Raw genomic sequence first — 13,080 nt, forward strand, 5'->3', positions numbered from 1 at the left:
CACTGAAAATCTGACGATGCTTAGAAGCTCAAGATTTAGAAGAAACAGTTTTCATGTTCATAACCACTATTTCTGATATCTCATCATAGACAGACATGGAAGAAGAATTTTGTATTACAAGATTTACTTAGAGAATAGAAAGATGACATATTTCAAATGAAATATAGAAATATATCACTTGTTTACAATTATGCAATTGCAGAAACATCAATTGTATGCAATTATGACAATCATAAATGAAGATAAAATCATTTTCAAATGACTTGGTTTTCAAATACTTACTTTAAACATATAACCTTTAATACTAGTCTGCTTCCAAGTTTGACATAAGCAGATGACAAAATTCATTATTAAGAGATAATATGATTTTCTAAAATTAAATCATAATATAGTTTGCAAAGTACATCGTGTTGGTTTATGTTACAAAATAAATACATAAAATTGTTTCAGTATGATGTTTCTTGATTAGCCAAGCAAATAAGCTACAGTTATTTCAATTGAGTTTCCTGAAAACTAGAAATTATATTTCAATGGTACAGGAAACAATAGTCTTTTTTTCTAGAGAGGTTGATTCTCCAAAGACAGATATTGAGATTGCCTTTAATTATTGAACTGAAACAGTTCAGAAAAACAAGCTTATTTTCCCCTCCCTGTACTGTATATACACTTCCTATTTCTCTTTTAAAGAGATGCAAGTACCTTAAATATTCTGTTGATCGTGAAATAGATTTTATCATAATTGTATAATGAATCAATATCTGGTCTAGTACATACCACAAATAAAAATAAACCAGCTAATTCATGAAATAAATCTATAAACTTTCGGCCATTTCCCTAAACTGTGTTTAAAGTACCTACTTATAATTCTTTCATGCCTTGGGTAGTATTGTTTTCTGTCTTAAATGGCTTCTGCTCCTATTCTGCCTCAATTTATATGACATTCACTCTGAATTATCCACAACTTTTGGGCCAGATTTGCTGCTTCCTTTTATATTGCTCCTATAGACTTTTGATCATATCATCACAATTGGAGCATCCATCATGTTATATTGTTTTATTTTATTTTAAAATCTCTTTCTCTCAGATTTGGATATCTTAAAGGAAGAAACTTTGTTGAATTCCTCTTTGTAGCCATAATGCTTAGGATAGTGAAGTAAAAACAGGGTTATCGAATATGATTGTTTTCTATATCTAATTTGTTAGATTTAAATACAGATAAGGAGAAGGACCTCAAGGACCTCACTGAAGGTATTTTTAACATAGTGTAGAACAAAGAATACTAGACAGGTTTTGTATGAATAAAAAAAGAAGTCATTAGTTTACTCTCTGAAGCCATTCCTGCTTCCAAATGGCCACAGTAACTACTCATATAGGGGACTGCACATCATATTGATGTATTTCTGGAGCCCAGCTAAATGTAATTCCAACTCAATGACCCCATAGCTGATTGCCAAAAATGTCCCTGACTATTCCAAAGACACTTGACACCTAACATCATGGAAAATGTAATGGAGTGATAGCTAAAGTTGAAAAAAAATCCAGCATTATAAAATGATTGCAGTTAAGATACTTTTGCAAAATCTATAAATAACACTATTATGTGGACACAATACTTGACCACTCCCAGGGCTTTGGATGGGGCCAGTGAAGGTGAGAGGACCTGGGGTATCACTTTGATTAGCTTCAGAAAGCAGCCACTGTGCCAGACAAGATTTAGGAGACTTGTATTCAAGTTCCAGTCTCATCACTTTACTAGTGTTAAGTTTCTTTTAAAGTTCAGTTTCCATTTCTATAGAATAAAACACTGTCACGTTTATTCTGGTTTGGGGATTATCTATCACTTTCTAAATGTCCCAATATTTTACTGTATTTTAAAGTTAGTTAATCCTTAGTCCACAAATGAAAAAAAATGAAAGTTTATAGAGATTAAGAAGAATGACATAACTGTAGAGTGAGTAGATAGCAGAGTCAAATTGAAAAATTAATGCTAATGCATTTAGTACAGAATATACTGCCTCCATTGGTCAAGCTGGAAATTTAATATAGTTAAGTTGCAAGGAGAGTCTGAACCAATGCAATCAACTTTTCTAATCCTTGAAGGAACCTTAATTATACAAAGAAGTATAATCATACTTCGTCATTGAAACAATGCTAATTAAGGCTTACAAGTAAATTTAATTCTGTATATCCATTTAAAAACTAATGTTTATAAATAAGGAATTATTACAAAACTTCAGACCATACTATTCCATAATTTACTATTTCAAATGATAATAATATATCAGCAAAGTAATTTGTTGTTAAATGCAGATTTCATCATAATTCTAAATGGTTTCCATAAATGACCATCTTTTATTTGACTGATTTCCTATTAATTGTCAATCTAATTTTAACTTTTCATTATTATACATATTGATGACATTAGTGATAATGTTTTACAAATGTGTATTTCCAAGCTAGACTTTTTCTTTGAGACCCAAATCCATATATGAAACTGCTTTACTTACTTTTTTCTATTTGATTATAATAAGGGGATTGGAAACTCAACATGATCATAAACAGTGAGTGATACTCCTTCTCTGTCCTTGTTTTCCAGCTCTTTCCTCTCCAAGAATGAAGCCACCACTATCGTTTCACAAAAACCAGAGATTGCAAAGTTGTTATTGGAATCCCTCTCTCTATTAAACTAAATATGCATACAAAATATGTGGTATTTATTTCACTCTTGTATAACTTTCAAACTATTACCTCCTTTCTATTTTTATAGCTTTCATACTAGTTAAATCATCACATTTTGGCTGCTTTCCAGGAAGTCTTATACTTTCATGAAGTCTTGCAACAGGTTGAAACTATACCCCACATACCAATAAAAATATTTTTGAAATACAAATAGGATCATGCCATTTTCCACTTGAAATCTTTAATAGATTTCCCCTTGCTATTAGCATGAAGTAAATACCCTTGATAATTTATATGTATTTGCATAGTCTGGCTTCGCTACATCTCACCTAGCTTCATCTCATTCCACCACCCAATGCACTGTCTACACCACTCATCACAGCTTGCTATCTCTCATTCATCATTCTCCCTCCTACTTTCAAGTATGTGAGTGCTTTGTTATGTTAAAATTCTTGTCATCTTGATGAAGGAATTGATTAATTATTGTTCAGCTGTCAACCAGTTACATAAATTGATAATAATGAATTGGAGGGCAAGCAGAAATCATAGGAAGGATAAAGAAATTTAAACACCAGGAGTTTAAATTGATAAATGCACTTTTAAAAAGCATAAGCCTGATTAAAATATAAAAGATTAAGGCAAAAATAAACACGCTTAGAAAACAAAAAGCAAGATATATTGGTGTGACTAAAATAATTATAAGATAATTCCACATGCAATTTTTTGGTGAGAGAAAAATGAATGAATGATTGCCAAGGAAATGGATAATTTTCTGAAAGAAGTAAGTTAACCAAATTAACCTTAAATAAACCAAATACCTAATTAGACTATTTATCTTTAAAAACAATCTATTGAAGTCCTATCAGTAAAAATAACATCAAGACCAAAGATCCACTAATTCTAATATTACTTAAATAACTCTTGGCCATAAGAGATAAAACTGCCAGACAGTATTAACGAAACTTGATTAGAAGTAGCTCAAAAAAGAAAATCTATATACTAATTTATAGGATTGTAGTGATAGATAAAGAATTTGAAACAATTTTAAACATTAAAACTCAATGAAGGATAGTTAAGAAACTCTTCAAAAAATAGGAATGAAAAAACCACAATTACAATCTCACTAAAAGGAATTCAGCAAGATGTTAGAAGAATAATGCTATGAGAAAATAAGGTTTTAATCTAGGAAACAAGGACAGTTTAGTATCAGGAAGTAACATATAATAAAAAATATAAACAAATTAAAGAAAATGAAATCAGATACTGTTGAAAAGGCAACACAAAATATAGTCATACCTGTAAAAATTTAATCATAATAAACATTTCTTAAATAAATATCATAATTGATTTTTATCCCAAATCAATAGCAAATACTCTGCTAACTATTGAAATTCAAAAGCCATGCAAAATAAAGCCAGAAACTTGGCAGAGATATCTCATTATTACTTACTGCTTACTAAGATATTTTACAAAACGCAGTAAGGCATTTTATTACTTAAAATAGTAAATCCCTGTTATAATCACCAGAAAAATTGCAATAGCAACATTTTTTCTCTCTCTCTCTCTTTTTTTTGCTAATAATATGCATAAAAAACTTGAGTGATAGAAACGAGAAATAAAACAATAAAAATTAATGAGACCTTGGTTAGTGACTAGATTCAATATAAATATTCATAAACCAATAGTCTCTCTCTCTCTATTCAATGAAAAAGTATCTAAAATGAAAACATGAAATAATATTCAATTTGAATAGCAACAAAACTATAGGACTCTTGAAAACTATTAACACTTTTGGATAATATTAAATGGCCCAGGAACTCTATGAAAGATACTATTCTTTCATATGTATCTTTCTAAATATATACGCATCATATATATTCAGATAATACATACATATGTAAATGTATATATAATATGGACAACAGGAAGAAATAACAAATTCCGAATGAGAAGACTTTAGCTAGTAAAAATATCAATTCTTTCTACTGTAACAAGAAATGTGTTGCCATTCCAATTACAATCCTAAAAGGCATAATAATGGGATCTGAATGGATAAAATGATGTCAACATGTCTATGGAAGAATACCAGAGACTAACCAAGAAAGAAATAAAAAAGAGTAGTGAGAAGGGAACTTATTTAACTAAACACCACATCATACTGTTCTAACGAATCTATGCAATGAAATCATTTACTCTGTGTCTCAAAATAAACAAGTAGTACAGAGGAATAGAATGAAGAATCTATAAATAAATTCTTGAAATTATGAGAACACAATATGTGGTATTCTTGATAGGTCAATTCAGGAAGAAAATAAATAGGACATTTCATAAAATATGATGGTACCGCCAGCTATGGGAAGGGGAAACCTTAGCTAAATTTGAAATCTCTAAATTTTAAGATTACAAGTTTACTCTTAATCCTACAAAGGTAAAGTTAGATATATTCAACTATAATAAAAATTTTTAATGTATACAAGAGTCAATTACAAAACCATTAGACTATCAATAAAGCTAGAAAAAAACACAACACAGAAGATAATGTATTAATATTTATAATCGACAAAACACCAAGTTGACAAATAAAAGTGCGCAAAACATAAAACTAAATAACTCTTTGGAACAATAAATATTTGAAAAATAAATGTGTGAGAAAAAATGTTCATCCCACTCATGAAAATGTAAAAGGAAAAATAGCTGTATAAATCTTTGTATCCATCAGACTAGTAAAAATCGACAAGTGCTATGTCACCTATTCTTTAAAGTGATGTGTCGGAAAGGGCTCATATGTTGCTAGTGGAAATATAGTATCATAGACTCTTCAGGAAGTAATCTAGAAATGTCTACAAAAAAAATGCACATATCTTCGATACCTTCCATCACAACAATCCTATTCCTGGAAATTTAGTCTACAACAAATACAGCAAATATATATTTATCTATAAAGTATGCAGTGTAACTATATATACATATAAACAGTGTAACTATATATGCAGTGTAACTATATATATGCAGTGTAACTATATATACATATAAACAGTGAAATAATATGTTTTATGTTTTGTGAATATACATATATGTATACATGCATGTATATTTTTTCACCATTTTACAAAGAAGAGAGTCATATTAAATACATTTTTATTCATTTTTCTTTTCTTGCCCAGCAATATCTATAGGAAATCCTCAAGTCAATTATCATGGTTTAACCATTTTTTTGTGAGTATATAATATGACATACAACTATGTAGATACTTACCTTGCAGAAACACACATACACATAGACCCACAGGCATAGCTGTGCTTTCTTTTTTAATGAGCTGATGTGGATGAAGGAGACAAGGGGAAAGAATCCAGGAAAAGAACACTTATGGGGGAAAATAAACCAAGTATATGATTATATTTATGCTTAAATACATACATTTACATAAAATTACATGTATATATAAAATAATTTTTAAATTATTATATTTTAAAATGTCAAAATGAAATGAATTTTTAAAAATGGTGAATGAGAGGTGAAGCTGAAATATCAGGCTAGAAAATTATTTTGTGAAGGGTTTTGATGAGGAGAAGCAAGTTTGAGCTAAGAAAAGAGCAACAGTAGTGTAAAAAAAAGAATTTTTTAAGGCAGGCAGGCAAAACTGTAAAAGATTTTGACATGGATGAGGATATCAGTGTAGAGGGAGAGAATGATAGCACAGGAAGGACAGCAAAGAACTGAAGGTACAAAGCCCTCCTGAGGGTGAGGTAAATGGAATTCAAGCGCGAGTGGAAAGTTCTGTTGGTGTTACAAGGAATTTTTCCCCCTTTTGAAAACAAGAGGAAAGGTAGTGAGACCAGCCATTTTGTATATTGTCCTGTAGACACTGTGATGGAACAGGAGCTACTATATGTTTTGTGGTTATAGCTTCTCACTGAAATACACATATTCCCAAACCGTATATCAAATTATACTCATAAGAAAATATTATAACTTGGGAACATAAAGTTTTCCTTCCCCACATTTCTTTCAACAATGAGTATTTTTAGTCTTTCAAATTTTTACAAACTTGATAAAAATGCGATCTCATTTTATTTGCATTTAGTTGGTTACTGTTTGGAGGAGTGTGTTAATGTTCTATTATTGCTGTAATAAATTACCCCACATTGAATGGCATAAAACCTACAAATTTAGCTTACAGTTATATAAGATAGAAATCCACCGTAGGTTTCACTAGTATAAAGCGAAGGTGTTAGCAGGGCTGCATTCCTTTCTGTAGGTTCTGGATATGAGTCACTTCTTTGTCTTTCTAGCTAGTGGAGGGCTCCCACCTTTCTGACTCATGGCCTCTTTCTTCCATCTTGAAAATCAGCAACAGTGGGTCAAGCTCTTTTCATATAATATCACTCTGACTCCTTTCACCACCCTCTTCCAGTTATAGGAATCCTTGAGATTAAATCGGGACTAAATGTATAATCCAGAATAATGCATTTAATGTCAGCTGACTAATAACCTTAACTCTATCTGCAACCTAAATTCCTTTTATCCTTGTAATTTCACAGATTCATATGTCCGAGAGATTAGAACATGACCACCTTTAGCGGACTGTTGTTCGACATGCCACAGGGAAGATGGTTTTGTAGGGGGAGAGAGAGAGAGAGTGAGAGAGTGTGTGTGTGTGTGTATGCGCGCATTATTTCTTCTGCTTATATTATTTACTTTGAGATGTTTCTATTTTTTATTGATTTGCCATTGAAATTATCTGATTTATTCATAAAAATCACCATAAATTTTGATATCTGTTGTGAAATTAATTTCTGCCAAGTAAAATGCAATCTGAATACCTAGAAATAGCAGTGGACACCTTTTTCAAACTAAATATTTAAAGTGAGTGTGTGTGTGAGGGGGTGTGTGTGTGTGTAGTTTACTTTAGCCCTCTATACTTCAAAGAAGGAAGAACAGCAAAGTTTAGAATTAACTCAGCTCTCATTTATCATGTGATTTGATATCTTTATAGATTAATTGTTCAAGTACATGGACCACATTATTTCTCCTTTTTAATCCTTACTGGATTTAGGATAATTGGTTAGTTCACAATTTGTGATATGCCTTTTTCTCAGTGCAAAATATTTGTTTGATCCTGTCACTGTAGTAGTCAGTAATTAGGATGGCCCCCAATTACCCGTGTCTCTTGAAATTCACTTTTGGGTAATCCCTCACATACTATAACCAGGTGGTTCTGTGATATCAATAGAATATGGCACTTTTGAGGTTAAGTTATAAAATCCACTTTAGCTTCTCTCACTTTCTCATATTCTCTCTCTAAAGTCATTTGCTTTGTTGGAAGCCAGCTGCCATAATTTGAGGACTTTCAGGCATCTCTGTGGCTCTCTACCCACATGGTTAGGAACTGAGGGCTTCCAGGAAACAGTCAGCAAGGAACTGAGGACTCCTGATAATAACAATATGTGGGAACCTTCTCGCAAGCAATCCTTAAACTCCAGTCAAGTCAAACCTCAGTCAGCACACTACAGTTAACAGATTGACTTCAACTTCATGAGACCTTCTTAACTAGGAATGCTCAGCTAAGTTGTGCCAATATTCTTGACCCTCAGAATCTTTGAAACAATACGTGATTATTGCTTTAAGCCATTAAGTACAGTTGGCCTTCTCTATGTGTGGATTCCATATCCATAAATTCATCCATGGATATATCAAAAATATTTGGAAAAAATAAAATACAACAAGGAAAACACAAATATAAAAGCAATATACTATAAAAAACTATTCACATAACTTTTACATTATATTAGGTATTATAAGTAACCTAGAGATGATTGACGTATACAAGATGTTCATAGGTTACATGCAAATCTATGCTGTTTTATATCATATATTGGGTATTCATGATTTTGGTATCCACAAGGTGGTCCTGGAACCAATCCTCTATGGACAGTGTGGGATGACTGCACTAGGGTCATGTGCTGTGCACTGCTAGATAAGTAAGAAAGTCACTGTAGTTATAAAATAAAAATAGACATAGACTTTTCATTTTCATCTTTAAAATGGGCATGATAAAAACAGGCAACACAGCATTTGAAGACCAACAGATGAGAGATCTTTTGATTTGTTTATTTTAATTTTAACCTTGTTTTATTAGAGTTCAACATATTTCAAAATACTATGGAAAGAAATTGAACCAAAAGTTAATTGGATAAATTATTTGCATTTTAAAAGTTTTTGGATTTAAAAAATCATTTGACTTTCAATAGCTCCTGGCACGTGAGGCCAGGTCTGTAGCAATCCCATAAAACATAAACTTTGACTCTCACTGAGTGCAGCAGGTCATGCTATGTAAGTCATCTTGGGCAGTTTTCAGTATAGTTTAATGACAACATTTTTCCATTTTTGTATTTTTCTTTATTCTATTACCATGATACCATTCTCTGTCTTGTTTGCAATCATGAATTATATGTACTATACCAGCTTATGCTGGGGTTCACTTAGGTTTTAATTGCTTTTCATGTGCTATTGATTTATCCATTGTTAAGTGTCAAGTCTTGTGGAGTATTAGAATAAAATCCAGGTTCATGTATTTATTGGCCATAAAGATCCCCTTTCATGCATTATCCCTCTCTTACAATTTCTTTTTCTAACGATGTATATAAAATCTGACTCTTAACATTTATCTTCAGAGACTAGCAAACATAGATGGAAAAATGTCATGTTGGGCAACGTAATTGAGTAATACGGATTCTTTCTAAAAATCTCGAATAGCTATATTCTGGGTCTCTGCCAAAACAGTAACTGGATAATCTTTAAATTTTGTATGCTGTATGTGGTGAGCAACTTTGCCACTGAAGCGGAGAAGCATGGTTCTCAAATTTCACCATCCCTTATTACATGAATTTGGTAATTCATTTACATTACCATAAACCTCCGGATTTAAGAGTTATCTTTGGGGTTATTCTAAACTTGTAATGATTTATTTACTACTATTTATGTTCATATTGAAGAAAATATACAATACCCATAGATTTATCATCAACTTTGTTTGTACAGTATGTAATTCTATTATAGGAAATTTTCAGAGGTTTGGAAGAACAAAGGAAATTTAGGAACATGAGAGCATTCAGCATGCTCCAGTGGCTATATATAGGAATTCAAGGATAGGCTACAATGCACCCTTCAATGTCAAAAATTCATTTATTTGTAAGTTTTGTCCCTCAGAGACCTTTGATCTGAATCCTATTTCCCATCTTGCAACTTCAATATGTATAATGTTGATTCATTATTTTCTGACATTTTGTTTCCTAGTGAGCAGGTGGAACTCTAAAATGGCACATAAAGGCAATTTCTAATGTTCTTCTTGACACCTAAGAGCCAATTTCTTTTTTAATGGTGTTTTCACTTTTGTTTCCCAGACTGGAATACAGTGGTGTGATAGGCTCACTGCAATGTCCACCTCCTGGATTCAAGTGATTCTCCTGCCTCAGATTCCTTAGTGGCTGGGAGTACAGGCACATACTACCACATCCAGCTAATTTTTTTGTGTATTTTTAGTATGAGAATGGGAAAGTATTCTTCAATAAGTATGGCGAGGCTGGTCTTGAACTCCTGACCTCAGGTGATCTGCCCTCCTTGGCCTCCCAAAGTGCTGGGATTACAGGTGTGAGCCACCATGCCCAGCTGGGAGTATATTCTTTTCATATCATCTTTGGGCATTGTTTAACAAGCCTACCTAAACCATAGTCATCTTTTCAGGAAGATGTATTTGTGCTTGTCTTAGTAATTTACTCTTACTTAGAGTTCATATTCTGTAATTATAGGTAAACATCTAGATTTTTGTGTGACAGTTATGCAAATAATTTTTCCTGATAGAAATATCCTCAAAGATTATGGCTACAGTTTCATTACTTATAGAGTATTAACTAGTTTTATATGTAATTTAACAATTTCATTCCCATGTTTATTTTCTAGTGGTTATAAATTACTCAGTTCCAGAAATACTAGTTCAATCAGCTTTACCATTTCACTGGTTTCTTCATGCAAAAGTTAAATAAATTTTTGACAAGTTTATGAAATAAGTTCAGTATAGTTGACTAAAAGTAATAGACATTCTTCAGGTTGTACTACAATTGTGTAAGACTTGTTTGAAACATATTTTGAAAATTATAATTTGATGTTTTTCAACCATAGCCTAGTAATTTAATCTGTTTAAATTTGCTGCAGCCCTTCCGAACTTATTTAACCATGGAAACTCTTCGTCTACTATGCATCAAAATCCATAATATTAGTGATGCAAATTGTCTGGGATATGGTTGAAATGGGAGCCTACTGAACTCTATAAGTTTTGTAATACCACTATCACCACAGAAACTAAATGTCTTGATTATCACAGTGTATCTCCTAATGTGTTACCAATTCCCAATGTCATTTTAGTAAAAATTTTTATAATTATTTCCTCACATTTAAGAATTACTAGTGAATCATTTCCCCTAGTAAGCAAGTTATGTGCAAACCTGAAATATTTGAGTTTGCCCCAATGTATTAGTCAGGGTTCTCTACAGAGACAGAACTAATAGGACACACACACACACACACACACACACACACACACATCATATGAAGGGGAGTTTATTAAGGAGTATTAAACTCACATGATCACAAGGTCCCACAATAGGCAGTCTGCAAGCTGAAGAGCAAGGTGAGCCTGTCCAAGTCCCAAAACTTCAGAACTTGGAGTCTGATGATAGAGGGCAGGAGGCATCCAGCACAGGAGAAAGACGTAGATTGGGAGTCTAGGCCAGTCTAGTCTTTTCATGTTTTCCTGCCTGCCTTATATTCTAGTTGCGCTGGCAGCTGATTAGATTGTGACCACCCAGATTAAGGGTGGATCTGCCTTTCCCAGTCAACTAACTCAAATATTAATCTCCTTTGACAACACCCTCACAGACGCACCCAGGATCAATACTTTGCATCCTTCAATCCAATCAAGTTGATGCTCAGTATTAACCGTCATACAGGATATTACCAGGAGTAACTGGTACTCCTGGGACTAATGACTGTGTTAGCTTCCTGGCAGAAAACAGGTAAATTTTCAAATGAGGTAATTAAGGACAGAATAAATGAATAAGCTAGTGTCAAAAGTATGGTCTAGGTTAGAGGAAACCAATGAAGAATGTTGAAACATTCCATTATTAGCCACAGCAGGGCACCATTACCAATTCTTGGCTTGAAGAAACAATGAAACAAAGAGTAGTTAGCCAGAAAGAGCAAAAGATACATGAAAAAGGAGTCTGACTAAACTGTGGCCTCTGATAGAAAAACAGAAACTTGCCACTTACATCCAAGCAGTAAAGAAAGCAGGAAAATGAATGCAGCTATTTTCTACTGGTGCCTCTCACTGGAAGCCAGAAGTCAGTGGGGCCCGGTTGATACAGTCCACAGGGTCATCATTGCGGAGCATGAAGGGTAAAGAGTGGAGCTATGGGAACAAATAAAGAATATTCAGAACAATTCGCTATTGTCTGATATTTGCACACATTTTCCTTGTAAAATAACATGTCTTAATTTTTATTTTAGGTCAATATAACTACAGAAAAACATCAAAGCTGAATATGTAATCTGATAACCTCAACATTTGCACTATAGATGCATGATTCAGGAACATCCTAATTCCAGAATGAATAATTTTTGATTCAATTTTTGACTAAGTTAAGATCTGATGTTTTACATCGTTACACTAGTATATAAACATCAACAACTGTAAAGGTGGTTGAATCAGTGAGTCATTTTCTTGAAACCTAGCATCTTAGAGAATTCCAGAAAATAGAAAACACAGGGCAAAACCCCTCATTATCTAGAAAAGAACTTCCTTTCCTAAAACAGGTACAAAACTCACCAAAATAGTGAGGTATTTGCAGGGTTGATTTTATGATTTTAAGAAGGTCCTTGGTATCTTTCTGTTGCCTAATTTTTTTGTTTATTTGCCTTTTGAAAATTCTTTACAGGAATAACTCCTCCTTTCAAAAATTTTAATGATTGGAATACTCACCAATGGTAGTAAGGAGACACCAGAGGGTAACAATGGAGTCAATAACAAAACCAATTTAAATCCTGTGACAAATTCCCAAGAAATGTTTTTATTTCATTCTAATTTTCCACTCATAGTGTCAGAGGCATTTGAACAAAAGCAACTCCATCTTGAATAGCAGCTGGGTAAAATGAGGCTAAGAGCTACTGGGCTGCATTCCAAGATGGTTAAGGCCTTCTAAGACACCGGATGGGATAGGAGGTTGGTAGCACAAGATACAGGTCATAAAGACCTTGCTGATAAAACAGGTTACAATAAAAAAGTGGGCCCAAACCCACCAAAACCAAGATGGCAACAAGAGTGAACTCTGGTCATCCTCACTCCT

Source organism: Papio anubis, chromosome 3 (genome assembly GCF_008728515.1).
Source record: "Papio anubis isolate 15944 chromosome 3, Panubis1.0, whole genome shotgun sequence".
Lineage (NCBI taxonomy): Eukaryota > Metazoa > Chordata > Mammalia > Primates > Cercopithecidae > Papio > Papio anubis.